Source organism: Cavia porcellus, unplaced genomic scaffold, assembly GCF_034190915.1.
Source record: "Cavia porcellus strain 051 isolate PalLab524CR breed Dunkin Hartley unplaced genomic scaffold, mCavPor4.1 scaffold_6, whole genome shotgun sequence".
Lineage (NCBI taxonomy): Eukaryota > Metazoa > Chordata > Mammalia > Rodentia > Caviidae > Cavia > Cavia porcellus.
Window position 1 is genome coordinate 32,339,147 of NW_026947489.1, and position 10,036 is coordinate 32,349,182.

Consider the following 10,036-nt stretch of genomic DNA (forward strand, 5'->3'; position numbering starts at 1 on the left):
AGACCACAATTCATTTAAACCTGCAACTAGTTCCTATCTGTGGTTCATTGTAGAAGTCCCAGTGTGACCAGGAAATTCAGTAAGATTCTGGCAGGTCATTGGAGGTGACCAAAGCAATAAAGTGTAATTGGTTACATGATGACAGTGTAGTAAAAGTGACATTAACTCTGGAAATAAAAGACCTGAGTTCAGACCGTAAGTCCGGCTCCAACCATTTGAGCTTGGACAAATTTCTTTCAAGGACACAGTATTCTCAGCTATTAAAACCCCAATAAGAGGGGGTGTATCCAAGTTCTTTTTAAACAGTGTGCTTTTACTACTCAGGAACTAAAAAGTGCTTAAGAAGTAGACAAGTACTTTTCTGTTTCTTGCAATTATTTTCTTATAGATCAGCGTTCCTCAATCTTGACACTTCAAGACTTACCATAAAGCTTTACAAACACCAACGCTGTAGGTCTCATACTGAGATTTTGGTAAAAATACTTCCTGCCCAGTTTACCTTCTCAGAAAGAGTTGTGACTATGTGCCTGCACGGTTTAATTATTTACTCTCAGTAGTAGTAGAAAAGGTTCTATACTTTGGCTTTTTGTTTGAAGTTACAATTTTTAGTTAAAAGGAACCAAAAGCCTTGCTCTCAAATGAGTCAAATAGAGGTTATTAAACTATACACAAATAAATTTTATATTTATAGCATATAAAAATTAGTATTGTTACTTACATGTTTTATAATACATAGAATAAGGTACATACACAATCTCACTTTCTATTTACTACTAATTTGTTTTAAATTAGCTTTTAATAATTCCATTCACATTTACTCTTTTATTTATTCATTCATTCAACAAATAATTTTCTTTTTTTTTTTTTTTTTTTTTTTTAATTTAAGAGGAAAAAGAGAAAAACACAAAACAAACCAAAGCGGCGTAAGGGTACACGCAATACAGAACTACAAAACAAAACAAAACAAAACAAAACAAAAAACCATAACAGTAAGAAATTACCTGCTAGTAGATTACACACTATTTTCTTGAAAATAGTTCCTCAAATCACAGTATCAAAGAACACAAGGTGGACATTCAAACAGGGAGACTGCAAACAGCTGTGTTCAATGTTCCAAAAACATTGATAAAGTCAGCTATTTAACACCCCCAAACACACTTGCTGTTATATCCGTTAGAGCTCTTTTTCTTTTTTTTTTTTTCCCTCTCTTTTTTACAACAAAATTTACACATCTTGGATTTTATTACTCCTTAGTGCTTATTACTTTCTTTGGGGGGGGGGGAAGAATACAGTCAAATATGGCAAAACAAAGCTGTCAGTCAATACCAAGGATAGACATAGCACATGGTGTAGAACAGAGTACAAGTTTATCAACAATGGTTATCAACGTTGTCCCTTGTTTCCTTAAAAAGAATTGTCTATCTTATTAGATATTATAAAGTTGGACAAAACAGTAGAGAACAAGACCAATAAAACTTAGGCATTGTAAACATTACAGGACTTCCAAAGAAGACAATAGTCAAACCAGAATGGGTATCTTAGTGAATCTTATTGTCTTCAAAGTAGTTGCCTATGTCTTCAAACTTGATACTATCATATAGAATGGAACAGAGTCTAATCAGTCAAAACAAGATCGTGGGAGTAATACAGGACTTCAAAACAAGTTAATAGGAAATCGAAAAGAGTTACTATTTATATATCCTAATTTTTTTGAATTTTTTCTTTAATTAAGACAAACATAAGAAATGACTAAATAATTTTTTTTTGAAACAATAAGGGGGAGATTGAGATAAAACAGGACATAACAATATAACAATAGAGGTCACAGCATGACTGTTTCAATAACCTAGTACTTCACCACCTTATAACCTGACTTAATACTAGTTACCATAGTGTCTTTTTCCTTGAAATATTTGGGTAAAACTTCATATACTCTAGCTTCAAATATTTTCATATCAAGAAGCCCAGAATAAAGCCTTTCTAATTAATGAGTGAAAACTTTATAAGGCTTCAAGGCCACCTAATGGGGAATCATGATTACCACATATTTTTATATATTTGAATCATTACTTACATTAGGGAAACTATTCGGTATTCACACATGCGAGATTGATTTATTTCACTTATGAGTATGGTCTTAAGCTGCGCCCATTTATTGGTAAATATCTCAATGTGGTCCTTCTTTATAGCTGAATAATACTCCATTGTATAGAAATACCACAACTTTTTTATCCATTCCTCAGTTGATGGGCACTTGGGTTGTTTCCAAGATCTGGCGATTACAAATTGTGCTGCTATAAACATAGGTGCACATATATCACTGTGGTATGATGCTTTCACTTCTTCTGGGAATATGCCTAGAAGTGGAATAGCTGGAATAAATGGGATTTCCAGTCCCAACTTTTTGAGAAATCTCCAGACAGATCTCCACAAAGGCTGTACCAGTCTACACTCTCACCAGCAGTGCAGGAGAGTTCCTTTTCCCCCACAGCCTCTCCAGCATTTGTTGTCGGTTTTCTTGATCCTGGCCATTCTTTCAGGAGTGAGATGGTATCTCAGTGTGGTTTTAATTTGCATTTCTCTAATGACCAATGATGATGAGCATTTTTTCATGTATTTATTTGCCATTTGCATTTCTTCATCTGAGAATTGCATATTCATCTCAGATGCCCATTTTTGGATTGGATCTTTGAATTTCGGAGGTCTGAGTTTCTTTAATTCTTTATATGTTTTAGACAAGAGGCCCTTGTCTGAGAGAGAGTTCACTAAAATCTTTTCCCAGTTTGTGGGTTTTCTTTTCACTATGCTGGAGATTTCTTTTGACATGCAGAAACTTTTTAATAAGAAGTGGTCCCAGTTATTGATTCTGGGAAGTATTTCCCGTGCGGTTTGAGTCCTGTTCATGAATTCTTTACCTACTCCTATGTCTCCAAGGTTTCTACCTATTTTGTCTTCCAATAGATTTAGTGTTTCTGTTTTAATATTCAGATCTTTGACCCATTTAGATTTTAATTTAGTACATGGTGATAGACATGGGTCTAGCTTTAGTTTTCGGCAAATGGAGAGCCAGTTTTTCCAGCACCATTTATTAAAGAGACTGTCGTTCTTCCAGTGAACCTGCTTGGCTCCTTTATCAAAAATAAGGTGGTTGAGTGTGTTCGTAGTTGTGGTTGTATCTTCTAATCTATTCCACTGATCTTCAGCTCTGTTTTGATTCCAATACCATGTTGATTTTACTACTGTTGCTTTGTAGTATAACTTCAAGTCAGGGATTGTGATGCCTCCTGCTTTGTCTTTGCTGCTTAGAATTGCCTTTGCCCAGTTGGGGAAATTGGCTACATACAAATAACTATTTGAAGCATTAAGTGGTGCTAACTGTTAAGAAAAATAGGGTAAAAAAAAGTGGTAGAAAGTAGTAAAAACTGGAGCCTGGTACCATTTTACATAAGGCCATCAGAGAAGGCTCTGTGTAGGTACAATTTTAGCAAAGACATGAAGAAAGAAAAAGCCATGCAAAACATTATGAGAAGGAAATAATCTATGCAAAAGTCCTGTGGCAGGAATGTGCTACCGGTGATGTAGGACAACAAACAAGTGGCTGAGTGACCCGTGCCGGGTGAAGGACAAACATGTTGAAGATGACTCAGAGAGCAGCCCGTTTCCTCATTCGGGCCTTGACAGCCGACTGTGAGGGCATCAGATGAAATTCTGAGATTCAGAGTGGACCCAGTGTTTGTGCTGTGTGAAGGTTTGTCTTCTTTAAGTAAAAGAACACACAGTCAATATAAATCTAACTACTTACACAAGAGATATCAAATATAATTTTATCAATGAATGGACACCTCTTTGTATTATGCTCCCAAGTGTCATTAGTTCACTTTTTCATATTATTTGGTAGCATCATTTTCTACAGAAAGAAGCAAAAGAGGTCTGAGTCTAACTTGATTGGTTAAAATTTATCTTTTTCCTATTGATGACATAGAAAAATCTTTAACTTCACATTTCTTTATTAGTAATTTTGCGACCATTTTTCAGGATCATTTTAAATTTGGAAAGACTTCTCCAATTTCTTTAATATGAGCCATAAGATTTGTAAGAATTGGTAAATTTCAAACTCTTTTTTCCCCTCTACTAGTTAGAGGTCTCTGGGATGAGGAAAACAAATTCCTAGCTTACAACCTCTGGCCTTGAACTTAATGTCACTCGTGAGATGCCACAGAGGAAGGTAGATGTATTCCTGGAACCCATTTCCCCACCAGTGAAACTTGGAACTGCAATCGAACATCCCATCAACCCTCAAGAAGTGCTTCTAGAACTAAATTTTTTATCGGGTTCAAACTCCCAGTGTCTTTTCTGATACCACATGACCCAAGGAGAACTGTACCCAAGGGGAAATACAGAATGCACAGTTGCTACTAAAATATCTCATGTTTGCAAAAAAACTTTTAAATGGCCATATGAATGCATATCGGAGATCCTTCTAGTGCCTTGGAGAGGCTGTGTAGAAATTGGAGACAAAGAGCCTACAGTTTTATAAATAGCTTCAAGGACAGTTTCTGTCTGGTACAAGGTGAAGGCATTTAGTAGGTGTTGAATAAGGTACCAGGGAGACCTAACCTTTGTTCTAAAAGGAGCCCTTTGCAGAGGAGGAAGTTGGCCAGCAGGGACAGCAGCAGGAAGACTAAGGTTCAGGCTGCAAAGAAAAAGTAAAAATGTAGACATAACTTATTCTATGAGTTCCAGGAAAGCTGACTCTCATGCACAGAGCTGTTGATGTGTTTCCTGATACCGTAACTCACGCCTGCCCACGTCAGCCTGGCTTCCTTTCTTAGCTATTGCAGAGTCAGCGATTAGAAGCCATTCTCTTACTCTTTTTCTCTTGCTCAAACGCTGTAAAGTTCAAGGTTCCTCAGGTCTGACTTTCTGACTGCTGAGACACAGTACCCAATGCCCACAATTTAAAGGAGGCAAGGTTAATTTTGGCTTTGTTTGTAGAGTTTCAGTCCACAGATGGCCGGCTCCAAGGCAGGGTGGTGTGGCGGAGGCCACGGCAGAGCAGAATCAGCTCACGACATCACAGGCAGGAAGCAGAGAGGAAGAGGACGGAGCTGGACCCTTCCAGGCCCCATCTACAGTGACCCAACTCATCCTACCAGGCTTCAACCCCCAACATCACATCCAGGTGTAAATCTATTAGTAGACGAATCCAGTGATACGTACTGAACACCCATGATCTAGTCACAGCCCCAAAGCTCTGCCTGTGAGCTCATGAGGCTTTGGGCACACACCTAGATCTAAATGACAGCACATTAGCAATATCTCCTCTTCAGGAGCGGTGTCTGTTCCCACTTGCTGCCAGGCACCACAGGCTGGACCATCACCAACCATACTGTCCCTACCAATCCGGTCTGTGCAGTCTGCATCCAGGCCACCCACTGTCTAGGAAGACTTTTTCCTATGATTGAAATACCCTTTGGATCCTGGCACTTTATCACTTCGCATTGTCAAATATTCCTTTTCCTGATGAAGATCTGTCTGACTCATATTTTTAAGGCCTTCGGAATTACACAGATCTATCCTGTTTATTTGAGAGTTAATTTTATGATGTGTTGCTTCAGAAACACAGGTTCTCAACCTTCTCTTCGAAGGGTCTTGTAATGAGTATTTTGGGCTTTGTAGGCCATATGGTCTCTGTCAGAACTACTCAACAATATTCTTGTAGCACAAAAAAGCAGCCATAGACAATTATGTGAACAAATGGGCCTGGCTGGATTCCAATACAATTTTATTTACATAAGTAATCCCTGAGGCTATATGTGGCCCACGATTTGCAGTGTTAGCCCTTGCTTTACAATTTACTTCTAGCTATGATATGTCCCAAATCTCAATTTTAACCTCTATGAATCCAGCTTCTTCATCTCTGTAATGAATGGGATCCTAATGTAATCCCTGCTTACCACACAGTACTGTTACAAGGCCAAGTAAGATGTCATTAAAAAGGAACATATATCAGTATATTCCTTTTTTCCTACTATCTTTTCTGATACCTTTCTCTATCTTTTCTCTACCAAAAAAACTCATGTAAAATTAGATAATCAGAGGAAGATTTTTGCCTGCTTTCTTAGCGTTACTCTAGGGCCTTAGATTAAGGCCAAACAATCTGTGATGAAGCAGTTTGTTCTTAAGAGGACACAATCTAGAAATAGTTTTGAAAGATGCTGAGAACAAAGGGGGAAGTCAGAGTATTCACTGGGATTTGAAGACTCACCTCATCTTTCAATGCGTGTGTCTCATTGGAAAAGGACCCTAACAGAGAGAGAGAGGAGAATCACGTGACGACTCAGTTTCTCATGCTGGTCTAATGGAGCATGGTTTGGCCAATGACTGTCACTCCAGATAAACTGCATTACCCTGCTGTCATGCTCTTCCCCCTCACTTCACTTTGATCCTCTTCCCCCGGTGGACTGGAATAAATGGGCTCTGGCCTCAGTGTCCACCCTCCACCCCTGAGGTTGCTCTGTGGCTGTTTTCCAGCTGCTCTGATGGAAGGCGTAGCTCTGCTGTCAGTCATGGGTCCCTCCAGACACTGGCAGGGAAGTCATGGGGAAGCCAGCTCAGTGTAGCAGAGATCAGAGAGGGAGTCTGGCCCATTATCCACACCCTCAACCCCTCTAAAACCTAATAAGTTGTGATGAACATAGCCAGAGCCCCTGAAGATTCTTGCATTCACCAGCACCATTTTTTGTGGAAGTGCAAATGTAAAATAGCTCACCTGAAATCGTAACAGCTATGCTGTTCTACATGTCTTGCACCAACTGCACTTGGACCCATCAACAGACCTGCATTTGAACAAATCACAGGCTTACACCTGGACCAATCATAGCCCCGCAGTTGATATGTAAGGTGCACTCCCCTCACCCACAGTTCTTGGGTAAATCTCTGAGAGTTCTCTCTGTGCTGCTATGAAGGTCTTGTTAAGTGAAAACCTCAATCCTCAGGTAGTATGGACTTTGGAGTTTCTGAGTAGTGTGAACATAAAACTTGCTTTCAAAGAAAGCAATAAACATTAGAGGTTGTTATCCCTTGAGAGATCTAGGCAGTAGGGCTGGCGATGTAGCTCAGTGGTACAGCTCCTGCCTGGCAATTGCAAGGCCTTAAGTTTGAATCTTGGTAAAAAACAAACAAAAAAACAAAAGGAAGAAAGCAAGCAAAAAAGAAAGATCTAGAAAGCAGAATCTGGCAGTTGTCCGAGCACCCGGCAGGCTCAGCTGTGAGCATCCAGCATTAACTGTTGTCCATCAGGAGTATGAAGGCTGCCAGCTGAACTATACTTTGCAATGCATCATTTCTATCTAAATCAAGCAAAAGGAGTCCTCAACTGATTGGTGAGACTAGAACAATTCAGGATTGGTAGACACATCATGAGACTTTAAAGAGAGCTTGAAAGTGTCTGGAGGTGTGTACTGTCATGAGTGTTTTCTGCTGAAGAGTTGGTTTTCAAGGAAGTTGCTGAAATGTAAAATTATTTGTAACTTTTATTCTCACGGACAAGTTTCCTGTAATAATGAAGTTGTACTGATTAATATACTGGATTAGTAAAGTCATGTTAATATTGTCAGTAAACTGAGCAGATTTAGATTGTTGTTCACATATGAGGCATACTGAAGTATTTTGCGGGAAGGAAAAGAGATGTAGATATAATTGCAGAATTTACATATGAAAAGGTAGAGAGTAGCTAGTAGGAAAGAATGACAGAGAAAAGAAAGTGGCGTGATGAGAAGAGCTTCTGAGGCAGTATTTGAAGAAAACTCTTGAGAGATATTCCTAGGTAAACGGCTAAGCCTTGAAGTCATTTGCGTAAGTGAAGTAAATCAGACGTGTAATTAAATACTGCATTGTTTCTCCAGTGTGAGAAACCAAAAGGGTAAATGAAGACCAAAATGTGTAAGAGGTAATGTGAGATAGGAAGAAAATGTTCAAATGGGGAGGGGAGCTAGGCGGGTGGGGGAAGGAAGCAGGGGAAAGAAAACAGAACAGAAGGAAAGAGTGGAAAATGAAGAATTTGTAAACAAGGAAGGAGAAAGGTAATGGGGAGTGGAGGGGACTGGGGAGAAAGGAGGATCAAGATATACCATGTTCAGGTGCAGATTCACTAGGCTGAATATTATTATTATGCACATCTACAATGTACCAATAAAGTTAATTGGTTTTTTGGTACCGGGGATAGAATCCGCAACCACGCGCTGTTAAGGCAGGACTTATGCCACTAAATCCCCAGCAATAAAGTTAATTAAAAAAAAAATTTGAAAGAGAAGAGAAGGTTTGGGGGATAAAAAACTGGGAAAAGAAAGCTACATCGAGAAAGAAATTTTAAATCGCCCACTATGAATTGCTCCGACTGTTTATATCTTGTGTTTTTTTGTTGTATGTACATCTGTGTTGAGACTGGAAAATATGTGGGAGTGGCTCTGAGGTTATTTTGTTACTTAAAAATATACCTTCATTTGAGAAAAATTATATTCATAAATAATTAGAACAAATAAAAATAACAATCACAAGGCGAGACACCAGTAAAATGAATATGTAGGCGTAAAAAATCTAAAACAGAGAAACTGAACTGCATTAAAAAGAAACAAAAATTTCTTGACGAATGGAGGATGGAATGACTAAAGACACAGCAGAGTGATAGAGAAGAGAGCAGACAAAGAACATACCACGAGGCTGGTGATTGCTTTTTGAAAAATTGTCAAAACTGGTGAATTATTTTATTTTTTAAAATTATTTTTATTTTAAAGAGAGAAAAACTACAAAATTTCAAACCACAATAATTAGAGGGTAACAATGGTTAATATATTGTGTACTGTTATTTTTAAATTAGTTACTCAGAATACAAGATATCTACATTTAATTGTCCAAGCAATATTAGCACAAACCTTTCTTTTCAATGAACTATAGTATAATCTTGCATATATAGTATGTATTGTTACACAATTGTATTTATTAGTATGCAATTTATGTTATATAATTATAATTATATAATATATATTATTCCTTTCAGCTTCTCACACTAGGGAGATGATACAATGTTTACACATGCGAGTCTGACTTATAAATGTGGTCTCATAGGCATGCATTTACTTAAAAAAGGCTCAACTTTATTCTTCTTTATGACTGATTAGTACTCCACTGCATAAAAATATCACATCTTTTTAATCTGTTCTTCAGTTTATGGGCATTTGGGTTGCTTCCAAAATTTAACTATTACAAATTGTGCTGCTATAAACGTGGTGCACATATGTTTCTGGAGTATGATGTTTTTAATTCTTCTGGGTAAACACCCAGAAGGGATACAGCTGGGTCAAATGGAACCTCCAATCCTAGTGTTTTGAGAAATCTCCACACTGATTTCCAGAGTGGCTGTACTGGTCTACACTTCCACCAACAGTGGAGAAGGTAAAACACTGAATTTTTAAAAAAAATTCTACCTTAAATTTTAATTTTTGCCATGACCCCTGTGGCCCTTGAGGTTCTTGGGATAAAGAACTGATGGGAGGAGAGGAACTGCTCGGCCACTGTAGCACACTTACTGATACCCTCCGAAGAAGAAGGTCACTTTCAACCTGGCTGCCTAGCAACTCATTTGCCTGGCTGGCCTGGGTCCCTCGCCTTCCTGGTGCTCGAACAGCTTGTTTATGTGGCTTGTTTTGAGCTCTGTGTCTTCAGGGCTGGTTTTGCTTTAGCCCCACGTGTGATCAATCTCCAGCTTCAACTGCTGTCTACAAAGTTTGGCATTGTTGTGATATTGCAGAAAGTTTAGGCCACGGCAAAACCGAGAGCACAGTCCTCAGTACTGTTCCCACTTCCGATCTCATCTACGAATTCAGGGCCTTTCAAAAATCCCCTTAAGTTTCAATAAGCTGCCAGGAGGACTCCAGAACTTACTGCAAATGGCTCTACAGGGAAAAGGGTACAGATCCAAAGCAGCCAACAGAAGCAGCATGTATGGCAGAACATAAAAGCAGCAACCAACATGGGA